Below are 25,117 nucleotides of genomic sequence, written 5' to 3'. Positions count from 1 at the left end.
ATTAAATAGCAAATAAAAACTACCATCCACAACAAGGAGAGACCATGGAGGACAGGCGCTTTCGGTTTTAGTACCTTTAATAATGCTTTGTTCAAGCTTTTGAGCAAAGACCCCAACATTTTCACGTGGCACTAGGCCTGCAAATTATGTAGCAAGCCCTGGGAACACCTGTGCAGTGTCTGGAAGGCCCAGTGGGGTAAATGTCATGAACCTCCTGCCCCGACACAGTAGCATAACACAAGCTCCCCCAAACTGAAGCAAAACTTTAGGGTAAAAAGGGGGACTCCTTAAATTGAAAGAGACCATTTCTGAAACACAGCTGTATTCGTTTGCTCTGGCTGCCGTAACCAAGTACCACAGACTGGCTGGCTTAGACACTTACTTTCTCACAGCTCTGGAGGCTGGAAGTCCAAGATCAAGGTGTCAGTAGGATTGATTTCTTCTGAGGTGCTCTCCTCGGCTGGTCCATGGCCATCCTTTCCCTGTGTCATCAAATGGCTGTCCTTTGGACTGTATCATCTGTGTCCGAACCTCCTTATCATATTGGACCAGGGCCCAGCCTAATGACTCCATTTTACATTAATCACTTCTTTAAAGGCCCTCTCTCCAACTATGGTCACATTTTGAGGTCCTGGAGGTTAAGGCTTCAACATATGAAATTGGGGGGACACAACTGAGCCCATGACAACCGGCAAAACTGGACTCAAAAAAGAAATTTACACATTTAAGAAGAAGTAAAATCATATTTTTTGTGCTCCTTAGTTGATAGACTGAGATGTATTTGCAGCCTTGCGGTGAAACATTCTTTGGAATGAACAATAGAGCTTCCATGTAATTCCACACACCTGCAGTCAAAACAGACCCCGAGGCTTCCTAATTTGGGATCTGGCCACTCTGTTCAGTGGCAACAGAGACCTGGGGCTTTTCTTTTGTTCTAGCAGTAAATCAGCAGGAAGAGGAATTAAGCACTTAGACATCTGGGTGGTGTCTGTTTTTAATCATACTCTATTCAGCCATCCAAACCTAATTAAGCTCTTGGCTTCATAGAGGAGGGATGATGTTAGTTATATGTCATTGGCCACAATGTGCCTTTTAAAAATTGTTGTTACTCTTTGTGTTATTTTTAGGAATAAGAGACAAGCTTTCTCTTAGCTCAGGTTGCTATAACAAAAATTAGATTGAGCAGGTTAAACAACAGACATCTATTTCTCACAATTCTGGAGGCTGGGAAGTCCAAGATCAAGGCACCAGCCAATTTCGTGTCTGTCTGAGGGCCCGCTTCCTGGTTCATGGTGTGCCCATCTTCTCACTGTCCCCTCACATGGTGGAAGGGGTGAGGGATCTCTCTGGGTTCTCTTTTATGAAGGCACTAACCTTTTTCAGGCAGGCTCCACCCTCGTGACACAAACACCTCCCAAAGGCCCCACCTCCCAACACCATCACCTTGGGCATTAGGTTTCAACATAGGAATTCTGGCGGGGACACAAGCATTCAATCTATAGCAGGATTCATTGAGCATCTTCTATGTCTAAGGCACTAGTAATTGGCAAATTTAACCATCCCCCCACAGCCTTTGAAGAGAGAGCCATTCTGCACTTTGTCTTCCTTGAGAGCTTTTTTCCAGGGGGAATCCTGAAAAATTCAGAAAGGGTTCAGAAGAAACTCGCTGACAGCTGGCTGAATCATTTTTCCTAGTAGAGCAGAATTTACCCTAAAACACGTTCATCTTGGATATCCAGGCAAAGAGACTTTGCTTTAAAGTCATCTCAAATTATGTTTTGTTATTATGAATAACAATACCTGTAATAGCAATACGACACACCGGGCACTGCTGTGCGCCTGAGCTACACTCTCAGCGCCCTCACCATAGCCCGCTGACAGTGACACTGTTCTCATCTCCAGGATGAGAACTAAGGATGAGTACTAAGTCCTGGGAGAAGTCCCACGACTCCCCCAAAATCACGTCACTACCAAGGAGACGGCTGGATCTGCACCCACTTTGATTCCAGAGCCTGTGTTGGCACACATGGGCTACGCGAGCTGTTCAGTTCGTGGGGCTGCTGATAGGGGCAAAGGGGAGACAGCAAACTCCTGGGGCCACCCTGTTCCCCACACCCTGGCCGTGACTGCCTGAGTTGGGGGTGAGGTCTGCATGCAGAAAGGGGTGTATTTCAGGGAGCAGATGTGGCGTCAAAGGGGCTCACAGAATGGACCCAGGGCGCCAGGACTGGGGAAAACGTCTATAGAGCAGAGGTCTCCAAAACGTTTGTGACTGCACGCCTTTCACTCTCAAAAAAAGATTTTTTTGGGGGGGGTGAACATACCAGCAGTGTAAGCATATTTATTTGTGTATGCATACTTATTTACAAGTTATGAACTTATACTGCTGCACTAAATTACTATGTGCATTATAAATGGTATACAAAAGATAAACGTTTAAAAGGATGACATGAAAATTAAATACAAATAAAGCTTCTAATATTTTCTTCCTGCTCCATACTAGACTTTCAAACCTCACTTGGGAGAACACTTTTCAGAAGAGAGGTAGGGCACTTCGATTTTTACCATTAAATCCCAGGATTAATATGGAAAGTGGGAAAAGAGCTTGCTTTTTGAAGAAACACACTGACAGTGAATGAAGAGGGAAGCCAGTCAGTTCCTGGCCTTCCTGTCCGTGTTGGAGCATTCATCCGAGTCTCGAAGCTGCAGCTCTAGGAACAGCCCTCTCCTCCCTGACTTGCCAACTCAAAGCTTTAGAAACATATTTCACTTAAAATCAATATCACCACAAAATTCTTTTAGCCCTTAGTGCTCCCAATATCAAAGTCAGTGTTTGCGGCCTCCTTCCAACAAAACGAAACTGACAAACCAACCTTTAGGGAGAACACATTACTTTCTTGGGAGGAGGAAGCAGAAAGGTAGCACATGACAAGGTGGTTAGCAGAGAGCTGATCACCCCCAGAGGGCTGATGGTACAGAGGAAAACAGAGAGATGTAGCATGAGAACTGACCAGGTTGTAGAATCTGACCCAGCAACTTCCCGTGGAGAGGAGAGCCCTGTGAGGGCCCTGGAGACCCTGGGACTGGTCAGCCGTGCCCCCCTTCCCTGGAGGAGAAGAGGACAAAAGGGGTTTACTCTCCAGTAACCATGGCAATGATTGGATGCGGTAGGTTCGGTAGATGTCTGGATACCTGAAAAAGTCAGGGGGGGTCCCTGTCCTTCCATCTTGTCAGCATTATGCGCAAGGCTCCCTTTTAATGGGATGCCGACGAGTCTGACCACTGGCTGCGTGTAAAATGGTTCAGGTTGTGCGTGCCAGCGGCTCCCACCACCGAAGGAATGCCCTTAACATTACAGATATCTTTAGTATTTTGAAAATTTAAAAATATTATTGAGTTTTGACTCCAAAGATGAGCAATTCATTGCTTATTATGACAATTTTTGGGTAGAGGTCATAAAACCTTCTTCATTTCTTATTAAAATCAGTATGTTACAACAACTTTCTGAAAGATGGAAACAAAGTGCCCCCTTCCAGCTGGGTCCGTACACAGGCATATCATACATATTGGCCTTGCAATAGAGCCTAGCGTTTGCAAAACATGGACACTTCTCAATACAAAGACTTTTGCTGATGTTCATATAGAAAACATTCCCAAACCTGGTCCAGGTTGCAGATGAAACCTTCACTATCATTGACAAGGCACAGCAAAAAGGTTTCCTACAGGCAGTCCATGGTTATGGAAGAAATTAAACCTACAATTTGTGACTGATTTCAAAGACTCTAAAGAGGTGGTGGGTGCCCAGGCAGAGCTGTAACTCTTCCAGAGGTGGCAGGCATGGGAGAGATAGTGAAAGAGATGTCAGGAAGCTCCTAAAAATCTCCTGCTGCAGGATTACTGACCACTGAGCTTGAGGAAGACCATGGCAAAAACCTGAAGGAGCATCAGACCAAGCCCCTGGACGCTGCTGGTTTAAAATTCCACGAGTGGCGCTCTCCCTGTTCTTTTTCTTTCTTTCTTTCTTTTTTTTTTTTTTTCTGGTACGTGGGCCTCTCACTGCTGTGGCCTCTCCCGTTGCAGAGCACAGGCTCCGGACGCGCAGGCCCAGCGGCCACGGCTCACGGGCCCAGCCGCTCCGCGGCATGTGGGATCCCCGTGGACCAGGGCACGAACTCATGTCCCCTGCATCGGCAGGCAGACTTTCAACCACTGCGCCACCAGGGAAGCCCATCTCCCTGTTCTTAACATGAGGCCACAGGATGGAAAGCCTTGCTTTAAAAATGGCCTCATGCCTCCTTAACACCCTACAAAGAAATTTATACACATAAATGCTGACAGTATAAGCAGAGCTCCACTGGCAATTTTTTCTCTATCTAGTGTCACCCACCTCCTCTGAAGAATTATCAGCCTCCAGGAGAATCTACAGCAGCAGCTTCTCGAGTTTTGTCAGCTCCAAGTGTCTACCTCACTTGGTGAGCTGCATTGCAGGAAATTGCCCTAATATATTGTAAGCGTTTTCTCTAGTAGATCTATTTATCGCTGTTTGTAATTTGCTGTGCTATATTGCAAATGTAAAATTGCATGCAAACCTACGGGAATACAGAGCAAGTGTTTGGTTAACACCATGTTCATTGTGGGGTGATCAGGAAGCAGTGTTCAAAGCATTTATAACCCTTTGTGTGTTTCCTACTTACATGAAAGCATTTCACTGTGTTTTAGTTGTCTTAGGAAGTTGGTTATGGATTTTCTGTTGATGTATAATGTATAGTAAATTTTCCCGTTGAAAATAATGGGGAACAGATTACTTTTTGTTGTTGTTCAGAACATGTGAATGTCAAGAATGGATTAACTATTGTCAAGTGGGAGATGGTTCTGGTTTCATTATGAGATAAAAACAAGTTGGTAAAGGAAAGATCTTTTTGCCCAAACAATTTCTCAAATAAACTGCTCTAGGCAAAGAGCTGCTTTTCTGATTCATTTACTGACTGTGGCTATCTTCAAGTGAAAAATAATACACCATTAATATTAGATACTGGCTAAATTAATCTTTGAATTTGATTCATTGTTCATATCTTCTGGAATTGTTTGCTAAAAACAGAATGGTATTTTGAGTTCCCAGTTTAAATCTGTAAGTATTTTTATTGTGACACAAATCATTTTTAATAGCTAATATTCATTTATCATTAATAAGCCACAAAGTATTACATAGAAATAAGTTAGAAGTTACTACAAAATGGTCCACTAACTGTACTAAAGCAGTTACTTTCAAAGGAAATTTTGTTGGTATATAAATTGCCTGCTTGTTACATATATTATTACTTTACATTACATTTACTTATTACTTTAAAATGTTATTACATATTACTTTAAAATTTTATAAATTCTAAGTTAAAGTACTACCAAACACTTACAAAGACTAAATCTGGTAAAAAATAATTTGAGCCAGGCCTGCAACTTTGCTGCAAATGTGCATGGAAAACACAGAGGATTAAAGGAAGATACTTAAAGCATATTCTGGGACATTCCCTTCTTCTATACGTTATTAATTTTTATTTTGAAACGATACAAAAAGTCAGATAATGAGGAACATTTTCCCTAAACCATTTGAGAGTTCATTGATAATCTTCATGTATCATCACTCCTGAATACTTTAGTGTGTATTTCCTACAAATGAGAATGTTCTCCTTCACAGCTACCACACAAGCATCAAAATGAGGAGATTCGCCTGGGCACAGCACTACCATTTCATGCACAGAGCCCGTGTGCATTCTGTCACCTGTCCTGATAACCATGACGGATTGCAGGGAGCTGTCAGTCTCCATCTCCTTCAGGCCGCAGCAGCCCTCGGTCATTCCTTCACTTTCAGGACCTTGACGCTTCTGAAGATTACAGGCCAGTTATGTTCTAGAATGTTCCTCAGTTTGGGTTTGTCTGATGTTTCCTCAAGATTGGATCCAGGTTATGTGTCTTTGGCAGGAATAACACAGTAGTGATACTGTGCTTTTCTCCCGGCATCCTAGGAGGTGGCATAGGATTTTGATTTGCTGCATTACTGGTGATATTAGCTGTGATCATTTGATTAAGGTAGAGTGTGCCAGTCTTCACTGCAAAGTTACATTTTTCCCTTTTGGAATTTAGAGTTATCTTGTAAAGTGGTATTTTAACATGATGTAAGTATCCCATTCCTCTTTAAGCATTTAATTTATTATTTATTTTTTGTATTTGTATGGATGCACGTTTTCCAATTTGTTGAATGGAGTACAATCTGTTACCACCATTATTTATCTTGATGTTCATGTTGTCCCCAATCTGACCAGTAGAGGGGGCCTTTCAAGCTGACTTTGGGGTTCTTTTGACATGTCCCATCATTCTTTGAGCACTTCAGCGCAGCAAGATGTTCCAGGTTTGTACTTTCCCTGCCCAGCGCTAGAATCAGTTAACTTCTCCTGGTGCCTTTAAGTGGAGAAAGCAATTTAGAAGCCAAGATCTGCGCCCTAGGTGTGCTCATTGCTACTGAGATGTCATTGTTTCCAAGCAATTTATTGAACAGTGCTACATATATGTATGCATGTAAATATGTGTACACATGTATGCATACATGTGTGTTTTGGAGCAAACATAAACACATTTCCACTTGTGTTTACTTCTATATATCTATATATTTTGGACTTGAGTTCCTACAGTTCTTTCAATCCCAATTCAATACGCAGGTTTAATTCTAGTTCTTTTCCCCTTTCCATATTTGTAAGCACCTTCTCCAAATGTAAGAAACCTGGGTCCCATTATCCTTAATATACTAACATGGTTTGATCAGTTCCCCTGTTCATAACTAGTCTTGCATCTTCCCTGCCCGATGTCCTCCTCACCTCACGCTGGCTCAGGTTCTTGGGGCTGCACTGCCCCCCGCTCACGTGGACACCCTCCTCGGCCTGCTCAGACTCTGATGGCCAGCCTGGCTTCTCTCCACGGGGACTCCTTCTTTTCCCTGTGCACTGGGCTGCTACCCCAAACCACCCCGTGTGGGTCAGAGGCCCCACGCCAGCCTGCCCCACAAAGGGAAGCTCTTTTCACTCTGTTTGGGCTGTGACACCTCACCTGCACATTCTTTAAACTTAGCAGGAAATGCACATTTACCAAACATAAATTAGAAATATTGTTGGACACGTGGTGGGAAAGTTGAGCTGATGCCTTCATGCCATGAAAAGTCAACTAGAAGCTGTAAATAATTTTGTGTTAGAAATTCTCAATGTCCAATAAAGACATAAATTCTGGATTTCAGCCAAAGGTGTACTTTTAAAAAATCTACTTTTAAATGTATTTGTTCAGTACTAATTTGGCATGGTGTTTGAAGAAAAATTAGTATAATTAGCAAAGAGTTATAGGAACTAAATTTCCATGTACATAATAATCCCCAAAGCATTGCAGGGATTCAGAAATATTTTGAAAACAAAGAAAAAGAGGCAGTATTTATATTTTATTTTTCTTTATTGAAGTATAGTTGATTTACAATGTTGTGTTAGTTTCTGGTATACAGCAAAGTGATTCATGTATATATATATATATATATATATATATATATGTACACACACATATACACACATATATCTTTTCCATTACATATGTATATATGTAATGGAAAAGATATATATATCATTTCCATTCCATATTCTTTTCCATTATGCTTTATTACAAGATATTGTATATAGTCCCCTGTGCTATATGGTATAGTGGTGTGTAACTGATAATCCCAAACTCCTAATTCATCCCTCAACCCCCTTTCCCCTTTGGTAACCATAGTTTGTGTGGTTTTTTTTTTTTTTTTTGCGGTACACGGGACTCTCACTGCTGTGGCCTCTCCCGTTGCGGAGCACAGGCTCTGGACGCGCAGGCTCAGCGACCACGGCTCACGGGCCCAGCTGCTCCGTGGCATGTGGGATCTTCCCGGACCGGGGCACGAATCCGTGTCCCCTGCATCGGCAGGCGGACTCTCAACCACTGCACCACCAGGGAAGCCCTATAGTTTGTTTTTTGTGTCTGTGAGTCTGTTTCTATTCCATAAATAAATTCATTTGTATCATATTTTAGATTCCACATTTAAGTGATATCATATGGTATTCGTCTTTGACTTACCTTACTTAATATGATAATCTCTAGGTCCATCCATGTTGCTATAAATGGCATTATGTCATTCTTTTTGATGGCTGAGTAATATTCCATTGTATTGATGTACCACATCTTCTTTATCCATTCATCTGTCCATGGACATTTAGGTTGCCTCCATGTCTTGGCTATCGTAAATAGTGCTGCTATGAACATGTATCTTTTTGAATTATAGTTTTATAGTTTTGTCTGGATACATGCCCAGGAGTGGGATTGCTGGATCATATGGCAACTCTACTTTTATTTTTTTTAGGAAACTCCATACTGTTTTCCATAGGGGCTACACCAATTTACATTCCCACCAACAGTGTAGGAGGGTTCCGTTTTCTCCACACCCTCTCCAGCATTTATTGTTTGTAGACTTTTTTTTTTGTAAGTGGGCCTCTCACTGTTGTGGCCTCTCCCGTTGTGGAGCACAGGCTCCAGATGCGCAAGCTCAGCGACCATGGCTCACGGGCCCAACTGCTCTGCGGCATGTGGGATCTTCCCGGACCGGGGCACAAACCCATGTCCCCTGCATCGGCAGGCGGACTCTCAACCACTGTGCCACCAGGGAAACCCGTTTGTAGACTTTTTGATGATGGCCGTTCTGACTGATGTGAGGTGGTACCTCATTGTAGTTTTGATTTGCATTTCTCTAATAATTAGCGATGTTGAGCATTTATTTCATGTGCCTGTTGGCCACCTGTGTATCTTCTTTGGAGAAATGTCTGTTTAGGTTTTCCGTCCATTTTTAAATTGTTGTTGTTGTTGTTATTGAGATGTATGAGCTGTTTGTATATTTTGGAAGTTAAGCCCTTGCCAGTTGCATCATTTTCAAATATTTTCTCCCAGTCCATAAGTTGTCTTTTAGTTTTGTTTATGGTTTTCTTTGCTGTGCAAAAACTTATACGTTTGGTTGGTACCATTTGTTTATTTTTGCTCTAAGTCTGTAAGCCATTTTGAGTCTATTTTTGTGCATAGTGTGAGGGTATATTCTAACTTCATTGATTTACATGTGGCTGTTCAACTTTCCCAGCACCACGTGCTGAAGAGACTCTTTTCTCCATTGTATATTCTTGCCTCCTTTGTCAAAGATTAATTGTCCATAGGTGTGTGGGTTTATTTCTGAGCTCTCTATTCTGTTCCATTGATCCATATGTCTGTTTTTGGGCCAATACCACACTGTTTTGATTACTGTAGCTTTGTAGTATTGTCTTAAGTCTGGGAGGGTTATGCCACCAGCTTTGTTCTTTTCCCTCATGATTGCTTTGGCATTTCTGGGTCTTTTATGGTTCCATATAAATTTTATGATTATTTGTTCTAGTTCTGTGAAAAATGTCATGGGTAATTTGAAAGGGATAGCATTAAATCTGTAGAATTGCTTTGGATAGTATGCTCATTTTAACAATATTAATTCCTCCAGTCCAAGAGCATGAGATGATTCTTTGAATCATCTTCAATTTCCTTTATCAATGTTTTATGGTTCTCAGCATAAGGAGGTTTTCACCTCCCTAATCAGGTTTATTCCTAAGTATTTTTTTTGGATGTGATTTTAAGAGAGATTGTTTTTTTACTTTCCCTTTCTGATATTTCATTGTCAGTGTAAAGAAATGCAACTGATTTCTGAATGTTAATCTTGTATCCTGCTACCTTGCTGAATTCATTTATCAGTTCTAGTAGTTTTTATATGGAGTCTTTAGAGTTCTCTCTATATAGTATTATGTCATCTGCATATAATACAATTTTACCTCAAAGAGGTAGCATTTATAAAATATATATTATTGATAATAAACAACTTACAGATCTCCTACACTGATGCAAGAAATATTAGAAAAGGTACAGTTGAAAACCCATTTAATCTCCAAATCCTATGATCATCCCAACTATAATCCAAAATTAATTTGAAAGTAAAATTCTTTTTTCTATATTTGTTACAACGGTACCATTTTTCAAAGATAGGTTAATGATACTGAGTATCATGACCTTCTCAGCAATTTAGATGCCATGTATTTGAGAATGATAATGACCATGGAGTACTCTACTATGCAATTTATGAAAGAAATAGATTGGATATATATAAACAATGTGATATTGATGAATATCAACAAAAGAAGAGCTAAACTTTCTAAACTCTAGTATGGCATCTGTTAGTATATTTTAATATTTTTGCAGCAACAGCTTATCAGATGCCTTTCTGAATACTTATGTAGCTTTCAGGATATATTTAATTCTGCCAATATGGTTTCTCAGAATTAAAGCTTATTTTAAAAGACTCAAACCCTAAAATGTCACAAGATAGGCAGGCAAATCTTGCAACTATTTCTCCAGGAAACAAGGTATTGGGACAAGTAAATGTCACCATGAAAGCAAGATATTGAGTGTAATCATTTTATGGTCTGGTGATCTTGAATTTCTAATCAATTATGATTAAGTTTTCCATTTTCAATAATTTTATATGCAATAATTGATTTACAAAATCTATATAGGTTGACATTATTTTGACAATTATTATTACTGAGAAACAACTAACTTAGGAATTATAGGTCTTTGCCTATGAAAGAAGCTCTCTTCTAATTTACTGAGAAGTGTCACGGGAGTCCACACCAGCATTGTGTCCTGGGTGACCCCCAGCTCTGGTTATTGTGATCTCTGAAGGAGAGAGGGAGCCTCCACTTCACCTCTTACTACTTTTAGGTCAGGAGGGCGCTGTATTTTTGACCCCCTAGTTTCAGTGATCCTCAGTGTAGAGAGGTTTCCCTCACCCACCTGAGCCTAGAAAATCACTGCTTAACCTGTGGGTCATGGATTTTATGTGCTTCATTTAGGGTCCTCCAAGACTTGTAGGCCAGTTTGCAGGCCCCGTCTCTGCTCCCAGACAACCCTATTCTTAGTTAGTAGCTACAGGTGAACATTCTCTAAATGTGCTACAGGTTAGGGCTTCGGCCTCTTTGGCTTTGGTATTTCCACCGAGGGTTACCCAGTTATATGTGGATTTCAGACATGGGACATACTTATGCTAACACATTACTCATTGTTTATGTGAAATTCCAATTTAGCTAGGCTTCCTCTTGTTTTGTTGCCAGTGTGTTTGTTGTTGGTGTTTGCTAAATCTGGTGACTGTATTCTCCACGGCCAAGAATAGCATATGGATGGCAGGGAGGTTCTGGAGATTCTTGGTAAACTTGCTAGATTCTGAGAGAGCCTGCCTGAAAGATGGACAAAAATATACGGAAATAATAAGGCGGTTGTTCCCCAACTCCTTGTAACAGTTGATCTCCTTTAGACAAAACCCCTTTTAAATTAGTTTGGAAAGATCCCGCTTGTTTTCTTCAGGCCTGAGCTTCTTTATGTGAAAATTCAGGGGGTTTGGACGCCGAATCCTTGAGGATTTATGAAAGCTATGGACCTCTCTCCAAAAACATGCACATAACAAAGGTACAGTTTCAGGGGGCCATGCCCCCTGCTTGAAGGCCTTCCTTGGCCCCCGGTCAGGGCTCCAGAGACCATCTGGACCATCTGACCTCTACGGACCTTCCAGTCATGAGGTCGTCATTCTGTGGCTATCATCGTACTTAAGGAATAAGAAACCGATGTGCAAAAGCAGAAAACCATGAAGCTCCTTGCAGATACAATCTTGGAATATTTTTGTCCGACGATGTCAAAGGTTTTACTAATGTTGACCTATTCGTTCCTGCACCTCTGCCCACCTGATAGGTCAAAAGTGGTTCTGTGTGTGCTGTTTGTATGAGGAAACAGAGTCAGCGGAGGAAAGAAGGACTTTTCAGGACTTCAGAAGAATTCTCTAAGCATTGTAGCCTATCGGACCCCTGTTTGCATCTCTTTTGAATGGAGATGAGACCTAAGAGAAGGCGAGATTCCCTGATACAGTGGACTCAGAAGTGTCTGGGCAAAACTTCCTGGGAGACAACCTGGCAGAGACATCCAACATGTTAGTGAAGCTAGAAGAAAATACTGCCTGGGAACTCTCAGTGGGAGAGAGCAAGGCTGTATGAAGTTAGCTGCTGCTTGTTGAGCACTTGCTCTAAAGGCAGTGTGCCAGGAGCTAGCTTCATTTCTTCATTCAACCCTCAGGACAACCTATCATCACCCCCATTTGATGGAAGAGGAAACTAAGGCTTAGAAAGAAAACCTTTTTCAAGGCCATGGAGGCTTCATGATATTCACCTTAATCCATACAATACCCCATGTGGCACTGATGGGCTGGAGAGAAAGTAGGGTCCCACATCTCTATTCTTTAATTCCAGTAAGATCCCGTGATGCCAGACCACCAGGAAAACCTGAAGGCAGAAGGCAGATCTGGGGACCCAGACTAGTGGTTCCTGCAGGAGAGGGGGCTCGATCTCACGGCCTGAGGTAGAGCTGCCATCCCGCTAACCTGGCTGTGTCACAATGCCCCTCGGGGAGATGATTAAGGGAGCCACATCAAAGACGTGACAATCACACAGGATCCCTGGAGCAAACTCAGCTCCCACTTCAGAGTGACAGAAATCATTACACAGGTCAATAATGCAAAATCAACCAAAAATTACTTTCATTTTCTACGGTAGTAAAATGATAGCACCAACCAAATTCAAAGCTTTAGCAGACATTTACCTTGAGAATAAAAATGACAGTTTTTAAAGGCTTTTGTCAATGAGCAGCTTCTATCATTCACTGCTTAAAAAAAAAGAATAAGATCTGAAGTTTAGGAAACAGACTCCAGAAATGACTTTTAACCTTGCCATTATCTAAATCGATTCCATTTGACCCGGTTTTCCTTTGTGTCAAGGTCAAAAGCACTTGTGGTCTTATGGACTGAATTCTTCCATCTCTAAAGAACAGAGAGATGTTCAGAAAATTGCCAGTGGGAATAAGAAAAGATAACCAAAACCTTGCATTAGTTGGACCAAAGCGATCAGGATGAAGAATTGTCTTTTATTTTTCACAGCAAGACAGAGAATTAACATTTTTGGAACATTATTTTGTGCCAGATACTAAGATGCTGAGCATATTATGTACCTTATCTTATTTAATCCTGACAGAAATTTTGTCAAGCAAGCATTATACTCTTTGTATTACATATGAGTAAACAGAGGCGAAGAGGTTTTCCAGCCAGTAAATGGGATTCAATTTCACTAGGTCCAACTGCTTCCCGAGAGAAAAGAACAATTCTTAACTCTTTTTAGCTAATATTTTAAAAATAAGTTTTAAAAAATTGAGGTGTATTCTGTATACCATAAGATGCACATATGCATCTAAGTGATCCATTTGATAAGTTTTCACAGTTGTTTCTATTCCTGTGACCACTACCCAAAGCCAGGTTGAGAATAAACACCCCCCTCACCCGAGGAAGCCCCCTTTGGCTTCAGCCAGTCAGTGCGGGTGCACCCCAGGCAAGCCCCGCTCTGATATGTGTCACCAGAGACTAGCTTTGCCTGTTCTTTAAAGTCATATAAAGTGAAATAACATATTCCATTATTTTCTTGTGTCTGGCTTCTTTCACACAACATAAGCTTTTGAGAGTCATACATACTGCTTTTTGTATTAGTAGCTTGTTCATTTTCGTTGCTGAGTACTATTCCGTTTAAGGGAAATACTATAATCACTTATCTATTCTCCTGTTGATGGACATTTGGGTTGTTTCCAGTTTTTAAATGTTAGGAATAAGGTTGTTATGAACATTTGTATAAGACATTTTTTTGGGCGGGGGAGGCATATATTTTCATTTCTTTTAAGTAAGTTCCTAAGAGTGGAATTGCTGAGGCTTATTTAACTTTCTTTAAAACTACCAACACATCTCCAAAGTGTTATATTCTTGGATAAATATTAAGGCTTATTCAATGAATATTTATCAAGGGCTGATAAATAGAACAAAAATCTCTGCTGTGAGGGACAGCTAGTTGGAGAAGACACAATAAACCAAAAGTTAAATACAAAATGCCAAAGGGTGATAAGAGCTGTAGAGAAAAATGCAGTTCCAAGGAAGCTGAAAAAGCATCTGGCTTGTGCACAATTAATATTAACTATTGCCATTTTTAAAAAGAGAAACTAGGTTCTGCTTCTTTTGTGACTCAGAAGTCAGCTCTGTGGATTTTGCAACAGGGAGATGGTTTAGTGACCTCAACAAGAAGAGCTTCAGTGAATCATAGGACCTTTTAGTTAGCTATGAGTCATTCTTGTCAGTGGACACAGAAAAAGAGTTGTCAACCATCCAAGCATGCAGGCTGGGCTCAAATCCTGGCTTTTCGCTTGCTGAGTGCCCTTGGGCAAGTTATTACTTTCTTTAAGTCTCAATTTTCTTATTTGCAAGTAAAGATAAAAGTGCTATCCTCATATTATTATAAGGTCAAAGGAGACAGTGCTTGTCAATTGCTTGACACAAAGCCTGAGATACTATAAACACTCAATTAATGTTGGTTGTTACCATTTTTTAAAAGGAGCCTTTTGGGTTTCTTATGTGACTTAGTTGAGCATTTGATAGTCATATCCTATATTTTCTCCAAAATGTCCGCATGTTCCCTGAAATTCATATTCCCGTGGTCACGGCTAGCTTTGAATCACTGCCTCCGTAAGGACCCTTTGAGATCACTTCCATTTTACCTCCTATGGCGTCTTTCTCTTCTCTGTGCTGAGCCAGATGTGGAATTCAGCCTCCGTTTCTGCATTTCCCCTCCCAAATCTTGATTTCACACAAAACAGTTAGGTATAGCAGACACAGCTGATGGGATGGGAAGATGAAAAAGGGGGTCAATTCATGTGCCAGCACCCAAAAGCCTTGAAATGGCCCAAACCCCATGGAATTGGGTATTCCGTTCCAGAGCCTGGTCCGTCTGACGCCATGCCATCTGCTCGGTCTTCCGCTGTTGTTTTCTATTTCTCTCCTCCCCTCTGCTCTTAGTATCCCTCCGCCCCAAATCTCTGTTCATCTCTCCCCAGAGAAGTTTGTCTCATTTGTTTTCTTGTTCTCTGAAACCCAGTCTCTACCACCGAGCGGCTTTTCAACACAAACTTTTCCCTCCAAGAGAAAGTTTTTATGGCATGTGTACTTGATAAACAACATTTGGCTAATGTTATCTCTCTTTTTAAAAAAAAATAAATTTATTTATTTATTTTTGTCTGTGTTGGGTCTTCGCTGCTGCGCACGGGCTTTCTCTAGGTGCAGCGAGCGGGGGCTACTCTTCGTTGCGGTGCACGGGCTTCTCACCGTGGAGCACAGGCTCTAGGTGCGCGGGCGTCAGTAGCTGCGGCACGCGGGCTCAGTAGTTGTGGCTCCCGGGCTCTAGAGCGCAGGCTCAGTAGTTGTGACACATGGGCTTGGTTGCTGCGCAGCATGTGGGATCTTCCCGGACCAGGGATCGAACCCACGTCCCTTGCATTGGCAGGCGGATTCTCAACCACTGCGTCACCAGGGAAGTCCCTAATGTTATCTCTTTCGTCCTAGTTACCCTTATGTGTGAGATGAGATGTCTAATTTTGGACGGGGATTGACATTTCCCCATTGTCTGTCTGAGAGCCTGTGCTTTCTCAGAAGAGGTGATGTTGAAGATCCTTGATTTGGCTTTCTGACCAGTGGAAGAGAGATTTGGGGTTTGTTGGGCCCAGCTTGTGCCTTTTCCTCCCTCCATCTCCTGCTTGCCTGGCCTGGGGCCATCCTTAGGGTATGATGTAGGGCAAGTGGTAAGCGCCCTGCTGGCTGTATACTCTGCTCTGTAGAAAGCTCTCCAGCCCTGAACTGTGCTCCTGGGCTTCCCTTGTAAAATATCACCTCCTTTCCTACATGTTTGTTTCAAATGAAAACTTTGGTTTTTTTTGTTTTTCATGCCTTTTAGCAAACTGTATTCTGTTCTTTTCGTATTTTGTAATTGCAATTATGCCTTGGATTGCAGCTTAATTGTTTTTCTTTTACTTTACTTCTCTGTAATTGCCAAGCTTTCTAATTTTATTTTCTTTCAAAAATACTTTTAAATAATTCTCTTTCCTTAGCACACACACACAAAAAACTTACGCACAAATCTAACAAAATATGTACAAGATCTATATGAGGGAAACTGCGAAGCTCTGAAAAAGTAAATCAAAGAATAACTAAATAAATGGAGAGATACTACATGTACATGATAGGAAAACTCAATAGTATAAAGGTATCAGTTCTTCCCAAGTTGATCTATAGACTCAGTGCAATCCCAGTCAAAATCCCAGCAAGTTATTTTGTGGAAATCAACAAACAAATTCTAAAGTTTAAAGTTTATATGGAAAGGCAAAGACCCAGAATAGCCAACACAATATTGAAGAGGAAGAACAAAGTTGGAGGATTGACACTATTTGAGTTCAAAACCTACTGTGAGCTACAGTAGTCAAGACAGTGTAGTATTGGCAAAAGAATAGACAAATAGATCAATGGAACAGAGTAAAAAGCACAGAAATAGATCCACACAAGGACAGTCAATTGATCTTTCACAGAAGAACAAAGACAATTCAACGGGGAAAGGATCATCTTTTCAACTAATGGTACTGGAACAACGGTACATGTACATGCAAATAAATGAATTTAGACACAGATCTTAAACCTTTCATAAAAATTAACTCAAAATGGATCATAGGCTGAAATTTAAAATGCAAAACTATGAAACTCACAGGAGATAACATAGGAGAAAATGTAGTTGACCTTCGTTGGGCTTGGCAATGGCTTTTTAGATAAAAAAAGCACAGTAAAAGAAAAAGTTGTACTTCGTTAAAATTATAATAAAAACTCCTGCTCTGTGAAAGACACTGTTAAGCAAATGACAGGAAAGCTACTGACTGGGAGAAAATATTTGCAAAACACGTATCTGAAAAGGCATAGTGTCCAAAACACACAAACTCAACAATAAGAAAACAGACAACCCAACTTAAAAATAAGCAAAAGATCTGAACAGACATCTCACCAAAGAAGACACACCGACGGCAAATATGCATATGAAAAGATGTCTTTTGTCATATCTCAACAACAGTGAGATACTGCTACATACCCACTATACTAAATACTGGCAAGGATGTGGATCAAACATAATCTTTCATTCACTGCTGGTAGGAATTCAAAGTGGTACAGCCACTTTCAAAGATAGTTGGGCACTTTCTTACAAAACTAAACATACTCTTACCATATGATCCAGCAATCGTACTCCTTGGAATTTACTCAATTAAATTGAAAACTTATGTCCACACAAAAACTATAGAATGTACTACACAAGGAGTATACCCAAACATAATCTATGGACTTTAGCTAATAATAATACGTCAATATAGGCTCCTCAGTTGTAACACACTCATACAAGATGTTGATAACAGGGGAAACTGTATGTGTGGTGAGGCATGTGTGTGAGGGAATATATGGGAACCCTCTGCTTTCTGATCAATTTTTCTGTAAACCTAAAATTTCTCTATATTAGTTTGCTAGGGCTGTGGTAACCAAGTATCACACACTGGGGGGTTTAAGAACTGTAGAAATGGATTGTCTCATGGTTCTGGAGGCTAGAAGTCTGGAATGGAGGTGTTGGCAGGGTTACGTTCCCTCTGACTCTGGATGGGACCCTTCCTGGCCTCTTCCAGCTTCTGGGATGGCTGGCGGTCTTTGGTGCCCTTGGCTTACATCACTGCATCACTCCAGTCTCTGCATCCATCGTTACATGGCCATTTTCCCATCATCTTCCCTCTCTGAATGTCTGTATCTGGGTCCAAATTTCCCCCTTTTATAATGACATTAGTCGTATTGGACTAGGGCCCATCCTAATGCCCTCATCTTAACTTGATTATCAACAATGACTCTATTTCCAAATAAGGTCACATCCACAGGTAGTGGGGACTTCCACATATCTTTTTAGGGGATACAGTTCAAACCATAACATGCTCTGAAAATAAAGTGTGTTAATTTTTTTAAAAAATCCTCTTTCCTCCTATGGATAGAAGGAAGATAGGGAAGGTGGAATCTTAAAAATAATACAAATGAACTTATTTACAAAACAAAAACAGACTCACAGACATAGAGAACAAAACTTATGGTTGCCAAAAGGGAAAGGGGGGGATAAATTAGGAGTTTGGGATTAACATATACACACTATTATATGTAAAATAGATAAACAACAAGGACCTACTGTGTAGCACAGGGTACTATATCTAATGTCTTGTAATAACCTATAATGGGAAAAGAATCTGAAAAAAATATATGTATAACTCAATCACACTGCTATACACCTAAAACTAACACAACATTGTAAATTTTAAAAAAGAAGGAAGATAGGGAGACATGTGAAGAAATAACTTTCCCAACTTTGGCTTAATTCCCTGGCATAGATTTTTTTTTTTTTTTTTTACGGTACGCAGGCCTCTCACTGTTGTGGCCTCTCCCGTTGTGGAGCACAGGCTCGGGACGCGCAGGCTCAGCGGCCATGGCTCTCGGGCCCAGACGCTCCGCGGCATGTGGGATCTTCCCGGACCGGGGCGCGAACCCTTGTCCCCTGCATCGGCAGGCGGACTCTCAACCACTGCGCCACCAGGGAACCCCCCAGGCATAGATATTTGACAATAAGAGCTATAAATTCTAAGGCTTGATGGCATTAATAATATGATTTTACAGAATCCTCAGTATTCTGTCAAAGTAAAGGATAATATTTAAGTCAAAAGAAAAATGAGGGCTTCCCTGGTGGCACAGTGGTTGGGAGTCCGCCTGCCGATGCAGCGGACACGGGTTCGTGCCCCGGTCCGGGAGGATCCCACATGCCGCGGAGCGGCTGGGCCCGTGAGCCATGGCCGCTGAGCCTGCGTGTCCGGAGCCTGTGCTCCGCAGCGGGAGAGGCCGCAGCAGTGGGAGGCCCGCGTACCGCAAAAAAAAAAAAAAAAAAAAAAGAAAAATGATCCCCTCCTTTGTTTATATAACATACATAAAAAATTTTAAAATGCCTCCAAATAAAGGCTATAATGGATATCAATGTCTAAAGAGCAGCAAATTAAACTTGAATAGTTTTAGAGATGGTGTCTTATATTCAGTGGCATTGGGGCAACGAAGTTAGGACTGAGGGAAGAGAGAAATACAGTTTGTGATTGTGTATATGATTACATAGTAAACTGGCTGGTTAGCCATCTTGGTTGGAATACGGTGCTAATGAGGACACGGCCTCAGATTCCCTTACGAGACAGAACTGTCCTCTGTTCCAAGCCATGAGCTGTGATCTGGACCCCAGCCATCTGTCTCATCAGATCAAGCAGTGTCTCTGGGACAATGTGTACAAATCCACCTGTGCCAGAGACAAGTGGCTGCCTGCTGTTCAGTATCCACTCCCCCCTCCTCCTAACACACATAACCCTGATTTTGTCTGAGATAATGTGCCCAGTTAAGAACAGCCATCTTCCCTAGGTTTCAGGAGACCTAATTCTGCTTGAATCACTGTTGCACGTCCCAAAGAAGGGCTCTCAAGAATTTGGCCCTTTCCTCCTCTTCCTTCCTGGATGTGGATACAGTATCTGGAGGTTTTGCAGTCAACTCTTGACCATGACTAGGCAGGCCTCACTCTCAGGAAGAGGAACAGATAGAAGAAATCTGGGACACTGAGCAAATCCATGGGGCTGCTGTTCCCTCACTCTCTCTTTTTCTCCTCCCCCACCATTTCTTGCAGTTTTATTTGTTAAAGAAACTAGGTCATTTGGCCTTTATGATTCGCCAGAGTTTGGATGTTGCTAATTGCATCTGAGCGCTGTCAGTATGTGCTTTGCACCTTGTTTCCTGTAAACTGATAGCTCTCAAGCCCTGCTCTGATTCCAGCTTGAGTCTTTGGGAGGATGGGAGGAGATAACCTTCCATAATACTTCCATCATGAGACACACAATGTAGCTACCTGTCTTTCTGTGATGTTAGCAACCACTGATGATCATTAGGGGTTCCAAATATATGATAATCTATAATTTTTGTATTCTTTCATTTATAGGCAGTTGATAAAGGGAGACTTTTCCTCACCAACCGTTTGGCTGCTTTGAGGAACAGTTCATACAGAAAAGATAATATAGACTCTTGATTCTTCTCCTTTATTCACCACTTTCCAAAATAATGGGTTAGTTTCCTAGTATCCTCAAAGACCACTAATGAAGACGTTTTTAATATGCTCGTTTGTGTGTTTTTTGGATCATGAATTACTCCTGGACTAAAATATATGTGAGTGTTTAAACCCGTAGCTGTTATTATTTTTAGTAATGCTCAAACCATCCTACCTTTGGCCCCAGTGAATCTCTTCAGGTGGCTTCTGGGTCCATGTTATGCAACCCCAGCAGTTTTGACAGCTTCCTTGATGCCTGGTCTCACAAGATGCTACAGTCCCATCTTGTGTATCTCCTGGAATCAGACATTTCTCCAAGGAGCCCTGGCTCCTGTTAGTAGGAAAGGGTACTGAAGAACCATAATCTGGTACTCGTGGTACTAGTGGGCTGGTCATTGTTTAAGACTTTTTCAGTGGACAGAGCTAAGACACGTGCATTTTTAAAAGATTGAATATTAAGTATATTATGAGTTTATGAACTTCCTTGATTTTATATTTGACACTGAAATCTTACTTTCTAACCACGTTGACATAATTATTTACTTTGCTTTTGCTCTCATCCACCTATCTTGGTTTCAGAATACCAATAGCAGTATTATTACTAACAATGTGATTACACATTTTAGAATTCGTAGGATATATTTCTTTAGAAATGCAAAATCAAATTACTCTGTTTTAAAGTCAATTAGAATAATTTTCTCTATGTGGTTATGCCAAACAACTCAATATACAGTTAGATTTGTTTCATTCCGCTTTAGATTTTTAGGGATTAATGTGTAACTTTGTTTCATAAAACATTTACATAGTTTCAAAATTAACTCTATAGAACAAGTCGTATTCAGAGAGGTCCAGGTTTTATCTCTTTCTTTTCTATCCCTTAGAAATAACCATTCTATTTTGTCTTTTAATTCATCCTTTCATGTTTTATTTTAATGTAAAGGGACATATTTATATACTCATATTCACCCAATGATAGCGTAATAGACACACTTTTTCACCTTGCATTTAGCAGGGTATGGGGACATGTTTCACAGCAGGGTATAAAGGCATATACCTCATTCCTTTTTTTAACTCAACTTTGTGGATACATAATACACAGCCACTGTATTCAACCAGTTTCCTGCATTTGGACAACTGGGTTATTTCCATTCTTTTGGTATCACAAATTAGTGCTACAATGGATACTCCTGTGTGTACTTCTATTCATCTTACTGTCTTTGAGATATATTAATAGAAACAGGATTGCTTTATCAAACAGAAAGTACGATGTAATTTTGCTTCCCTCCATTGGGGAATTTTGTACATTGATTTTTACCGAGTAGGCTTGTTAAAGTCTCTCATTAATTAAAATAACTTATTGATGGCTTATTTTAAATTTTCTATTTATACAATAATATCATCAGCAAATAATGACAGTTTTATTTCTCCTTTTACATATTTATATCTTTTTCTTGCCTCATTGCTCATTCTAGCACATCCAGTGAAATGTTGAATGGAAGTGTTGAAAGCCAATTACTTTTGTTCTTAATCTTAAAAGAAATGCTTTCAACATTTTACCAGTAGTTATGATGTTTGTTACAAAATTTTTTAATGCTCATCATTAGGTTATGGAACTTCCCTTCTCATTGTGGTTTGCTAAGAGATTTTATCATGATTAGAAATGAAATTTTACCAACTGTTTTTCTGTATTATTGAGATAATCATATAGTTTTGTATTCCTTATTATTGTGGTGAATTTAATAAATCACTTTTCTATATTAAAGTAACCTCTTACACCCAGGATTAGACCTTCTTGGCCATTCGTCTTCTTATATATTGTTGAATTTCATTTGTTCTGCTGAGGTTTTTTGCATTTACACTCACAAGTGAGATTGACCTACAGTTTTACTATCTCGTATTGTTCTTATCAGGTTTTTGGTCCTAAAGTCATAGCTCACAAGTGAATTGGGGATTTTTTCCTCTTTATATTATCTGGCAGTTAAGTAATTATTTCTTCCTGAGTGTTTGGTAAAACTGGTGGTGAAGCCATCTGGGACTGGTGTTTTCTTTGAGAAAATATTTTTAAACTGCTGATCCCATCATCTTAATCATTTTAAGACTGTTCATCTTTTCTATTTCTTCTTGATAAACTGCATTTCAAAGGAATTTGTCCAATCCATTAATTTTTAAAATGTATTGGCATAAATGTGTTAATCATATTTTCTTATCTATTTTATTTCAGCACCATGTGTCTCCTTTTCTTTTCCAGTATAAATCCCTCGGGACTTTGTGTTCTCTCTCTCTCTCTCTCTCTCTCTCTCTCTCTCTCTCTCTCTCTCTCTCTCTTTTTCTTCTCCCAGCTTTCTTTTTTTGTTGTTTTTTGGGCCACACCGTGCAGCATGTGGCATCTTAGTTCCCCTACTAGGGATTGAATCTGTGCACCCTGCAGCTGAAGCACAGAGTCTAACCACTGGACTGCCAGGGAAGTCCTTCTCTTTTTCTTAATAAATCTCAACAAATGTTTTCTATGCATTTAATCTTTTCAAAAAACTAACCTTTATTTTGGTTGATCCTTTCTAAGGCAAGTTTGTTTACTTTATCATTACCATCTACTTTATCATTCCTTCCTTCTACTTTCTCTGGATTAATTCTCTTGTGTTCTTGAAGTTAAGTTGGATGCTTACCTTATAGAGTACTATTTTGGCTGTCCCACAAATTTGGTATGGAGTATTCTCATTATTTTTTATGTCTAAATATTTTCTCATTTCCATTACAATTCTTCTTGGACCAATGGGTCATTAGAAGTCTATTTTTAATGTATGTATTTAATAATGTATTTTTAAGTGTATGATTTTCTAGAGGTTTTTGTTGTTGCTTTTGTTGTTAATGTTCTCTAGCATAATGTCTGATGCCAATCCTTCTAAATTTGACGGTGGTAGCTTTATAACCTAGAAAAATGGTCAGTTTTTGCAGGCATTCCATATGTGCTTGAAAAGGATGTATATTGTATAATATGTAGGTATAATGTTATATATTATCTACATACTCATTACTATTTGGTTTGCTTGATTTATCAATTATAGTTTGTCAACTACAATTATCTGCAGAGAGAAATATTAAAATCTCTCATCATTAAGATGAATTTTTATATTTGTTCTTTCAGGTAAGTCAATTTTCGATTTAGGTATTTTGAAATTAAATATGAATTTTCTACAAATTCATTCTTATGCATTGAAACTTTTATCATCTTTAACACTAGTAAATCTGTAGCAAAACTTATTTTTTTTAAAAAATAAATTTATTTGTCAGCTTTTGGGGGGTTAATATTTACCTGGTACATGTTTTTCCAGTCACTGACTTTCAATCATTTAAGATTCTTGTGTTTTAGGTATACCTCTTGTAATCAGCATATGCATAGAATTCTTTTAACTCAGTCTCATATGCTCTGCTTCTCACTGCAGAGTTCAGTCATTTTACATTTATTATAGTTACTGATATACTATATTTGGAGTCATTACTATAATCTTTTATGGCTTTTATTAGTCTGCTTTTTCCTATTTATATTTTCCTCCTTTTTTGCCTTCTTTTGGAATGATGGAGGGCTTTTTACCCCCTCATTCCATTTTTTTCAGTCTACTTAGTTTGGAAATTATATTTTTTTTTATAGAACGCCACTGCATGGATGTATCACAGTTTATTCAACCAGTCACTTACTGATGAACATATGGGTTGTTTTCAGTCTTTTGCTTTTATACATAGTACTGCAATAAATAGTCTTTTACCATTTCTATTTTTTAAGAGTGGTTTCTAGTCTTATGATAGCTACCCTAGATCTTCAAATACATGTGCATAGCTTATAAAGACTAAAATTAAATATCATCTTTAACCTCCTCTTGAATAATACAAGGCCTTTCAAAAACTTTGATAATGACCAACACTCTTCCAACTTACATTTCATGTTGTTCAGAATTTTAATACTCCACTGTATTTTTACTGTAAATCAAATCTTATTAAATTATTTTATATTGTAAATGTACATTAAATTTACCTACATATTCATCATTTTCTTTGTTTACCATTTTACCTTGTATAACAGGTCTTCCATCTGCTTCCATTTCCATTTTAGAATTCACGAGGTTCCTTGGATCTGAAAGTTGGTGTCCTTCCACAAGACTGGAAAAATTTTCATCCACAGTCTTTTAAAATATGGCTGAATTCTCTGTCTCTCATGCTGATTCTCTGTTAAGACACGTCACACCCTATCATTTTAGCCTCTCTGTTTCCCATCTCCTCTTTCACATTTTGTTTTCTTTGCCTCTCTACGCTGCATTCTGGAAAGTGTCTTTGACCTGTCTTCAAGTTCACTAAATTTCTCTTTAGCCATATCTAATCTGCTGGTTAATCCATCCATTGAGTTTTCATTTCATTTATTGCTTTTAAATTTTGATTGTTCTTCTTTTCAAAAAAATCTTCATAGTCATTTTGTGTGATCTGTTGTTCCTAGCTCATATTTTCAAGTTCTCTTTGAGGATTTGTTTCTTTTTTTTTTTTTTTTTTTTTTTTTTTTGCGGTACGCGGGCCTCTCACTGCTGTGGCCTCTCCCGCCGTGGAGCACAGGCTCCGGACACGCAGGCCCAGCGGCCATGGCTCACCAGCCCAGCCGCTCCGCAGCATGTGGGATCTTCCCGGACCGGGGCACGAACCCGCATCCCCCGCATTGGCAGGCAGACTCCCAACCACTGTGCCACCATGGAAGCCCCTCTTCTTTTTCTTTATTCTGCTGGTTCTCACACAGACTACCTTATTTCTTGTAGATTTTTGTGATTTGTGCTATGAGCAGCTTATTTCCTTGGACCACTATCTCTGGAACTTCTTTGAGTTCTGCATTGATGTTAAACTCATCAAAGAGGATTTACATTTAGTTTTCACAGTAGCCT

General features: G+C 39.9%; 1 long non-coding RNA gene across 1 annotated transcript in view; it reads left to right on the top strand.

Annotated features, from left to right (window-relative positions):
* Positions 1 to 25,117, top strand: part of LOC136793574 (uncharacterized) — an 88,767-nt gene that overhangs the window by 12,164 nt on the left and 51,486 nt on the right. The window contains exon 3 of the long non-coding RNA XR_010839029.1: positions 5,693 to 5,892. This is a non-coding gene — a long non-coding RNA (uncharacterized lncRNA). The remainder of the gene's footprint in view (positions 1 to 5,692; positions 5,893 to 25,117) is intronic.

The sequence above is a fragment of the Kogia breviceps genome, chromosome 2, assembly GCF_026419965.1.
Source record: "Kogia breviceps isolate mKogBre1 chromosome 2, mKogBre1 haplotype 1, whole genome shotgun sequence".
NCBI lineage: Eukaryota > Metazoa > Chordata > Mammalia > Artiodactyla > Physeteridae > Kogia > Kogia breviceps.
Note: the sequence above shows the minus strand (reverse complement) of the source record. Positions and strands in the feature narration are given on the sequence as shown.